The sequence below is a fragment of the Dromiciops gliroides genome, chromosome 2, assembly GCF_019393635.1.
Source record: "Dromiciops gliroides isolate mDroGli1 chromosome 2, mDroGli1.pri, whole genome shotgun sequence".
NCBI lineage: Eukaryota > Metazoa > Chordata > Mammalia > Microbiotheria > Microbiotheriidae > Dromiciops > Dromiciops gliroides.
In genome coordinates this window covers 300,261,612-300,272,304 of record NC_057862.1, presented here as the reverse complement: position 1 = coordinate 300,272,304, position 10,693 = coordinate 300,261,612, and the positions used below count along the sequence as shown (strand labels likewise).

Below are 10,693 nucleotides of genomic sequence, written 5' to 3'. Positions count from 1 at the left end.
ATTCTATATGGTGTCAGTTCTATTTTAAATAGTTATTATGTTCAACTGATTCATTCTGTCCTAAGTTCACATTGTCTATATTTCATAAACCCGTTCTCTTTTCACAGAGATGCACAACATTCTTGCACTGATTGTGCAAGAATACACTTGGTTGGGACAGGAACGTGGTTTAGTGGATATAGCACTGGCCCTAAAGCTGAGTGACCCTAGGCAAGTCATTTAACCTTAACTGTGTCTCAAAATAAATGCATTTTGCTGCCTTTGTTTACTTGTTAATAGTGGTGAGTCTTGTTTATGTTTACCTTTTGCTGATAAATAGAGAAAAAAAGAGCAGAGCATTGGTAAAGCCAAGAAATTTTTATTAAGAAAATGATTATCTCTAATGAGATGTGCTACTGCAAACTCAGACTCAATATGTACACAGCAAGCTCATCATCTTTACTGCTTAAACCTTGTTCCTCCTCTTTTCCTTTTTCTGTTTCTTTTTCTGATAGTACCATGTCTCTCCATGCAGGGTCAAATTCTTGGCTTCATCTCTGACTCTTGGATTTAGCCTAGTTTTTCCATTATCCACAGCATTGTCTACATCTGCCATCCTCTCCATGCATAGTACCAACAACCCTAGAATTCTGTCTTCTACTTAGACAAGTATAATAGTGTCCTGATTGTTTAACTTGCTTCCAGTTTCTTATTTCTTTTTTTTGTTTGTTTTTCTGAACTTTAAAAAAATAAAACAAGCATTTCCAGAACAATGTAAAATAGAAAAAAAAAGTTTGTACATGAAACTGTAAACCTATTATGTACACCTTGCTTGTCCTTTTAAATATGTAATAAAGTAATCATGCAAATTTCTTTCCCCCCTTCTCTTCCCCATCCCCCTCCCATATTGATGGCTACCATTGAGCAAAAATGTGTTTATATCGACATGGACATATATGTATGTATGGTTTATGCATATGTGTATGCATGTGTTTATATATGTATATACACATATACGCACATATATACGTGTGAATAAAACCATAGTATACATACTTGTACATATATATGTGTATGAATATATGTATATTTGTGTGCATGCATGTATAACTGTACTATATACACTTCTATTTATCAGTTCTCTTTATTGATGCAGATAGAATCTTCCTTCATATGTCCTTTGTAATCAATTTGAGTAGTATTTATTATAATAAAAATTACTTAGTTGCTCAAAATTGTTCAACAATATTGCTGTTACAATATACAACATTCTCTTCATTCAACTCATTTTGCTCTTATTATTTAATACAAAATTTCCATATTTTTAAAAAAGCATTGAGCTCATCATTTCTTATAGCATTGTAGTATTCCATCTTGATCATATATCACAATTCGTTTATCCATTCCCCAATTGATGGACATCCCTACAATTTCCAGTTCTTTGTCACCACAAAGAAAACAGCTACAAATATTTTAGAACATATAGGTTCTTTTCCTTTTTCCCTAATCATCTTGGAAAACAGACATGATAGTGATATTGCTGGATCAAAGGGTATAGAAAGTTTAATAACTCTGAGAATAACTCAGATTGCTCTCTAAAATGATTAGATCTATTACAGTTCCACCAACAGTAAATTAGTGTACCAATTTTCTCCATATCTCCTCCAAGTTATCACTTTTTCCTTCTATCATATTAACCTATCAGATAGGTGTAAAATGATATCTCAAGGTTGTTTTAATTTGTATTTTCCTATTCAATAATGGCATAAAGCAGTTTTTCATATGAATATATCTTGTTTTAATTTCTTCATTAGAAAATGCTTGTTCATATTGTTTGACCAATTATCAGTTGGGGATTGACTTGTATCCTTATAGATGTGACAATGTTCTTTATATATTAGAGACACAGGACCTTTATCTTTTTATTATTATTATTATTATTTATTTTGGGGGCAGGGCAATGAGGGTTAAGTGACTTGCCCAGGGTCACACAGCTAGTGTCAAGTGTTTGAAGCTGGATTTGAACTCAGGTCCTCCTGAATCCAGGGCCAGTGCTTAATCCACTGCACCACCTAGCTGCCCCTACAGGACCTTTATCTTAAAACCTGTCTATAATCCCAGCAGCTCCAATTTTCTTTCTCATGTTGGCTACATTGGTACCCTTTTAAATTTTAATGTAATTGAAATTATCCATTATACCTCAAAATGTTTTCTATCTCTTGATCATTTATAAATTGTTCACTTATTCATACATTTAATAAACAGTAGGTTGCAAATTCTTAAAATTTTTCGTAAAATACTTAACTTTATATCTCGGTCATGTATCCATTTTGACCTTACCTTGGTAAATGGTGTAAGATACTGGTAAATGCTTCATTTCTGTAAAATTGCTTTTCAGATCTCTCAACATATTTTGTTTATCAAATAATGAATTCTTATCCCCAAAACTTAAGTCTTTACACTTGTCAAACACAAGGCTACTATAGTAATTTGCTGCTGTAAACTGTGTCTACTCTGTTCCACTGTTCTACCTTTCAATTTCTTATTCAGTACCACACAGTTTTGATAATTACTGTCTTATAATATAGCTTAAAGTCTAGTACTGCTAAACTTCCTTTGTTTGCATTTTCATTGATTTCTTTGATATTCTTGACCTTTTCTTCTTCTAAATAAATTTTATTACTCATTTTTATCACAGAAATTTTTTGGTAATTTTGTTGGAATAACATTTAATATATAATTTAGAATAGAATAATTTAAGTAAAATTTTCATTTTTATTATATTGGCCCTGTCCGCCCTTGAACAATTATTATTTCTCCAATTATTTAAATCTGATTTTATTTGTATAAAAAGGCTTTTAAAATTTTGTTCAAATAGTTGTTGGGTATGTTTTGGCAGGTATTCTCTACAGTCTAAAGTTATTGTAAAAGGACTATCTTTCCCTATCTCTTCTTGCAAGATTTTGTTGGTGATATATAGAAATGCTGATTATGTCTGTGGGTTTATTTTATATCCTGATACTTTGCTAAAACATTTAATTGTTCATATGTAATTTATATCAAATTGTTTACTGTCTTAGGGAGGAGGGTGGGAAGGGAGAAAATTTGAAAATACAAATTTTATTTAAAAATGAATATTGAGACAGCTAGGGAGTGCAATGAATAAAGCACTGGCCCTGGATTAAGGAGAACCTGAATTCAAATCTGGCCTCAGACACTTGATACTTATTAGCTGTGTGACCCTAATCAATATTAAAATTGTCTTTACAAGTAATTGGCAAAAATAAGATACTGTTTAAAAGAAAAAAATAAATTTATTGCTTCAAGTAACTTTTTAGTCAAGTCTTTAGGATTTCCGAAGAATATCACCATGTCATCTGCAAAAAGAAATAGTTTATTATTTCATTCATTTTTTTTCTTCTCTTATTGTTGTTGCTAGGATTTCCAGTACAATACTGAAGGCAGCTACGTGGAACAGTGCATTGTCCCTGAAGTCAGGAGGACCTGAGTTCAAATTTTACTTCAGTTACTTACTAGCTGCATGACACTGGGCAAGTCACAACCCCAATTGGCTTAAACATTCAGGGCCATCTCAAGTCATCATAATGTATATTTTGCCACTGGACCCAGACAGATGGCTCTGGAGGAGAGAGTGAGGTTGCTGACCTTGAACAGGCCTCCTTCATTTAAATCCAATTCAGTGCAAGTCATTACATCGCCCTGATGTCATGGTCCTCTTCAAGAATGAAGGACAAGGGGGCAGCTAGGTGGCATAGTGGATAAAGCACCATCCCTGGATTCAGGAGGACCTGAGTTCAAATCCGGCCTGAGGCACTTGACACTTATTAGCTCTGTGACCTTGGGCAAGTTACTTAATCCCTAGTGACCCCCCCTCCCAAAAAAAGAATGAATGACAAACAACAATCCAATACTGAATAATATTAGTGATAGTGGGCATCTTTGTTTCACAATTCATCTTAATAGGAAGGCTTCAAGCTTATCCTAATTGCAAATAATGATTACTGATGGTTTTTAGCTAATTGTATTATAATCTAGTTCATATCTCTCAATCATTGCTACAAGAAGTCTGAGATAAGTCATCAAATGCTTGTGTAATTTATGGGTAACATATCTACCATAGTTCTCTGATCTAGCAGTGTAATAACCTATCTCAATTGCAACTTATTTTTTTACTTGTCCTTTATTTTTTGATGCTTTTTGTTTTTTACATTAGTAAATTCTATATTTCCCCCAACCCCATTGAATTTTATAATAGCAACAACAAAAACACCCCAAATAGTTGAGGAAAAACAGCAACACACTGACTTTATGCAGCATTCTGCCTTCTCTACTTGTCCTTTATTTAAAATAATCTATTCTAGAATTTACCCAGAAATCCAAGTCAAGCCTACAGTCTATTCTTTTGTCCTTCCTTGCAAGTCAGGGCAAGATTTACCATCTCATCATTCAATATCTCTCTCTTCTCCATAGTCTTTCAAATATTACTTATAGCGGTTCACTAACCATATCTACCAATACTCTCCACATTTGAGGATGTAGTTTGCCTGCTCCAGGTAACTTGAACTCACGAACGGCTAGGTGCTCTCTTTCTGTCTCTTAATTATTTTTGAGTATCAATAGTCTATTAGTACCTTTTATTCTATTTCCAATGCAAAGTTCATTCTCTTGGCTGAGAAAATAACCATATAAAAATAATATAAATATTGAGGATCTTGGTCTTATTTCTCTTCTCTGTTAAAATAGTTCTGCCCAAGAGGGCAGCTAGGTGGCACAGTGTATAAAGCACTGGCCCTGAATTCAGGAAGACCTGAGTTCAAATCCAGCCTCAAACACTTGACACTAGCTGTGTGACCCTGAGCAAGTCACTTAATCCTCATTGCCCCACAAAAAAAAAAAACCAAACAAACCCAAAACCCACAACAACTATAATAGTTCTGCCCAACTGAAGAAGCAGTTCTGTCTTTAATTTGAATGCCTTCTTTTACCTATCATCATTAAATACACTAAAAAAAGGAAAACAAAATCCTTTTTGTTTTGCATAATTTTCTTTGCCATTCTAAGATTATTTTGAACTTTAGCACAGCTGATGCAATTTTTTCAGAAATGGACCACACATGACATTTATCTTCTATTTTCCTGCCCTTGCTTATACCTGTAGTGCATATCTTTAAAAATTCTCAAGTTAGTTGATGAATTCCTTCTGCATCAGTCTCTTCATATACTTGCCATTTTATCCTCATTTTAATTGTATCCCTTTGTGTCCCTAGAATTTCATTCTTGAGAGTTTCTGATCCCTCTATTTCCATTGCAGAATTTTTGCCTGTGGCATCCTAACTATTCTTCATAGGAAGGACTATTTGAAATTGGCTCTTCCAAAATCTAGGGTGCATAGCCAATTATGATCTGCCTTTGTTTCCTCTTTTCCATCACAAACTCTAAGAAATAATGATCATTTTGTCCATAAGGTTCAAACTACTTCTAGTCCAGCAATGAGTTCCTACCTGTTAGTGAAAATCACATCCAGAATAATTTCTCGTTGGTGACGAAATTATCATTAAATCATTAAAGCAAGTCAGAAAGCTATTAGCTGGTCTACTTTTTGACAGGGCATGAGCTCTATCTGATATTTGGATAATGGAAGTCCTATATCAATATTATGATATATGATCTGTTTTCCAAATCTATTTGCACTTTCTTGTAGTATACTTGTAGTATACTCCCAGCAACAAAATATCTTCTCTTTCTAACTCCATTTATTTCTGCTTCCAAATATTATCTCCATACTTTCCCATGTGACTTCCTTGATTTCCTGATATGTTTACATTTTGCTACATACAATTCTGTCCTACTTACCTTTTTTATCAATTTTGTTTCTTTTTCATAAACTGTGCACATTGTGAAACATGTTCCAGTCATAGAGAGAAGCTGTGATAAAGAAAAAGCAGTTGAGACATAAAAATTTCAAAAATAACTACATCAAAGAAAGGAATCACTAATTAAAATTTTAAAAAATAGTTTCCAAAGTCTATACAGAAATACAGAAAACCTAGATGACATTTTAAATACCTTCATCTCCAAGTAATAAAAGGGATAAATTGAATTGTTCCCACTTCATTTCAGTTAGGAAGGTAAAAAGAAACATCTATAACCTTCTCAGGAGCACATAGGATAGCAAAGATACTGGACAAGAAAGTGAGAATTCATTGTTTTTAAGTAATAGCACAAATGTACTACAACATTTAGGGATTGTTAACATAATTTTAACACTGAACTTATAGGCAAACACACAGTTGAATTAAAATGGTAGAAAATAATATTAATTTTAATATGCATTAGCGATATTATTTTTAATTTATTTATAACATAAACACATCCTCTTTAACCTTTCCCTTCCCAGCTTTTATATGCTACAAATCACTGCTAAGCTAGGTATATTAATGAATAAAAACAGTCAATATCTCTAATGACAAAGGGTGTATAATTTAAAATTCTAAATGTGGGTTCTAATCTGTGCCCCCAGTTTTTTGGGGAAACTGTTTAGGTTTTTTAAGGTTTTATTGAAAAAATAGGAAAAGAAGGAAAGATTGAGGTCAGATTTCCTATAACCTGGCAAATCTAGCCTTCCTAATCTCCCCCTTCTGAAGTTCTATGCCACCATGCCAATGTCTCACAGCCAAAAAGAGGAAAACCCTCCTCCAGCATCTGCTTCCTGCTTCCTGCTCCCCTCCCAGAAATGGGATTTTCCTTAAGTTGATTGGCTAGTGTCATTCAAATTCATTAAGTACCAGCCATATGTGCTTACAATCTAGTAAACTAGTCAAAGTACCCTTAAGTACCAGTCAGACATGCTTACAATCTAGTACAACAGTCAGTTGCTCTTCCCCAACTCAATCAGCCCAGAACAATCTCCAGGCGAACTTCTGAGTTCCATTATCTTGACACAAGTTTGATATTCAGATGATGAGGGCTCTCGTTTACAAAGACTGTTTTTTAAAAATCCCTAGCCAAGATAGTTGGCAAAATGATTCATATTCAACTTAGTATCTAATTGAATTTTTATGAACCAATGGAAAAGCAAACTAGCTGGCTTTTACATCTAAACAGGGAAAAGAACAGGTATACAAAACATTTTTCTTGAGGTAATCAACCTTATTTGCTTATTTTACACCCTTTTTCTTTTTTTTTTTCCAAGAATTTTTTGTTTTTTAGTCATTTATGCCATGAATTCATAGGGGATTGGTTCCAACAGCTCAGGCTCCTTGCCATTGGTCCTCACAAAGTGTGCTTCTCTGGGTGGAGCAGGCTTATGTTTCAGTTGAACCCAGGTGCCTTTTTCCTTGGCTTCCTTCTTCTTCTGGTCATTTTCTTTTACCCTCTTCAGGAAGCTATCTCTGCTCTTAGAATGCTTAATGTGCTCAATGCGCACATTAATTCTCTTGGCTAGAATCTTGCCCTTAACCTGTTTGTTTACAACAATGCCTACATTATTGTATAGACCTGTCCAGTCTTGCCCTGGTAACATTTGTGGGGCATACCTTGCTGAACTATGCCCATACCCTTGATATCTACAATATCACCTTTCTTGTATATTCGTATATATGTAGCCAAAGAGACAACACCATGTTTTCTAAAGGGCCTAGAAAATATGTAACATGTCCCTCCCCTTTTTCCTTTTGTGTTTGTCATATTGGCACCTCACTGGAATATGGTGGAGCTGGAGAAAAAGCTATATACCATTTTTCAAAAATGTCTTCAGCTTTAGAGCTTATTACTAGTTTCATAAAGCTAAGCTCCATGCATACTTTTGTTTTTCTCTATCATGAGTTTGGGAAGGCCCCTTTTAAGCATAGATTAAGTTAACTCTATTATTCTTGGTGAAGTTCAGCATACCCTGACATCAATTTCCTGTCATATACACATTTGTAGAAATGTGTGGCATTCATGTAAAGGTGTCAGTCAGCCTAGATAATTGTCCCACCCCACTTAAAGCCAGCCACAATATGTTATGTTATGCCTGTACCTTGACCAAGTGAGAATATATCTTGATTGTTAAATAGGTGTGAATAAGGACTGGACAACACATGATGATCAATTAATTAATCACTTATACTAAGTGCTAAAATTACTTGATCAGTTTAGATGCTTTTGAAAACCATGGGACAAACTGAAGTAATGTTTTATATTGAATCTATTTGACTTGGTTAGGGGATTTGGTCCCTCCCTGGTAAGGCATGTAGGGAATCAGTCAACTGTTTGCAATATAAGATAGAAATGTCTAAAATTTTATTGATAGATGTACCCAGACACCCCCTGAGAGGGAATTGTTTGGTGTAGAGAGAAAGCCCTTAGCATCTTTCCTCTCACCCTGGCTGAATGACATTTGTGAACTTCAAAGAGTTTAAGGGATATTCAACTTTGCATTAGCAATCTCGAAGCACCTCCAGAATAGATGACAACAGTGTATCTATTGGGAACCTGAAACAAATTGAATATGATGAATATGAATATGAAGTTATCCTGCAGAACTATGTGGTTACCTCTAGAGGCTAGAGGGGGAATCATAGTAGCCATGGTCTGCTGGTACCAGGGGGAATTGGGAGAATAGCTCCAAAGCAGATGCTACCTTCAGACATTTATGTCAATAAGAATCACAAGATGATCAATCTTATTTTTTGACTTAGTGCTAGAGTTTATAAATAAGTTATTTGGTTATTCTTGTTGTTGTTCACTCATTTCAGTTGTGTTCAACTCTCCGTGACCCCATTTGAGGTTTTCTTGGCAAAGATACTGGAGTGGTTCACCATTTTCTTCCCCCTCTCATTTTACAGATGAGGAACTGGGGCAAACAGGGTTAAATGGCTGCCCAAAGTCACCAAGGAAGTAAATGCCTGAGGCCAAATTTTAATTCAGGTTTCCCTGACTTCCAGGCCTGCTCCTAGCTGCCCAGTAATGTTCTAATTATGTAAATTTCATCATCACTTGACCTCTTTGACCCCCAGTCTTCTCATCTGTTAAAGATAAATCAAAAAGCACTTATTGAACATTTATGAACAATGAGCTTCAACTATGCATAGCAGTGCATTGTGTGTGTGTGTGTGTGTGTGTGTGTGTGTGAGTGTGTGTTTTCTGGGCAGTGAGGGTTAAGTGACTTGCTCAGGGTCCCACAGCTTGTAAGTGTCAAGTGTCTGAGGCCAGATTTGAACTCAGGTCCTCCTGAATCTAAGTCCTGTGCTTTATCCACTGTGCTACCTAGATGCTCCTATATATAGAAATGTGAAATAGTCCTTGTTATCAAGGAATTCACACTCTGGTAAATAGAGGAAGTGCATAAAGGAAGAGTCATCAGTAGGGAAGATTGCAGTACTTACGGTGCAAAACAGGACAAGTGCAACAGTTCATTGAGTCTCAGAATTATGTAATTCTACCATATTCTCCTAGGGGAAGCTACATGGTGCAGTAGAAAGACTACTCTCCTGGCATTGGGAAGGTCTAAGTTTAAATCTAGTCTCTAGTTGTGTGTCCCAAACAGTGTCATGAAGACTCAGACACTACTGAAAACCAACATTCTATTCTATTTATATTATGGCTTTTCTAGGTATCCAGTAAATGCAAAATATTTGCAGGCTACAGTGATATGGTACACAATTTCACTTGCATACTGTGCAATGTTCTGAATTTGTAAGAAAACTTTCTATAATTTCTGGTGGAAATATCCTCAACCTAGTTTTCTATATTAAAAAAAAAAACTCTCCTCTATAAAAAGAAAATCTCCATGTTAGCCATTTGTTCATTGGATATTACCCATGAGGTATTTCTTAAATCTTAGATAAGCAGAAAAAGAAAAAAAACTTCAATAACACTCAACAAAACCAGAGATATATATCGGCTATCAGTCTTTTTTTATCCCCCTTGCTTTATAAATGAGGTCTATTTGTTGCAATACATGTGTGCATGATATATACACACATACATTTACATATATGTGTATATATATATATATATATGTATATATTTGTGCATGTGTATGTATATTTAACTTGTTTTATCCTGTGCTCTGAGAACATCTATGGAGATTATCTATTAAGAACCTTTCTTCCCTTCCGTTTGATGAGTGTTAATATTTTGATGCATTTTTTGAAGTGATGAGGTCTGCACTTTTTTAACATAGTATTGATTTTTATCTGGACATGTTCTTGAATCTTTGCAGTCCAGTTTGTCAAGAAAAAACATGTAACTGTGTATTGTATAGGTATTAGTTGTTCTAACTTGTAAAGCTTTGCCTTTAGGATGCTAGTCAGTCTCAACATTTTTAGCATCATCTTCCTCCTTGTTTAGGCCTTATGTAAGGAAAGCTGTTATTTGCAAAAATCACTTACTTGCATTCATTTACTTTGACTGTTAATTTCAGTTTGTTAATTCAGACTCTTAATTTCAGAAGATGTAAGTTCCTCTACTTTTCTTGAAATGAATTCAGAATTTTACATTTCTCAAGTCCGTGTCAATATGGTCGGAGCAATTTGCCATAAATGAAGGAGTTGTTTAATGTGATTTTTCAGCAGAGCCATATAATTTAAGATCATCCATTTATATCAATTTATTATTGGGTTATGTTTATATAAATCTATAACTTGAAAGCTGAATTTTATATCAATTGTTTTGATAGTATTGTGTTGATACCATGTTTTAAAGATAG

General features: G+C 34.5%; 1 pseudogene; it reads right to left on the bottom strand.

Annotated features, from left to right (window-relative positions):
* Positions 1-7,213: 7,213 nt before the first annotated feature.
* On the bottom strand, positions 7,214-7,686 carry LOC122739991 (annotated as a pseudogene).
* Between the last annotated feature and the right edge of the window lie 3,007 nt (positions 7,687-10,693).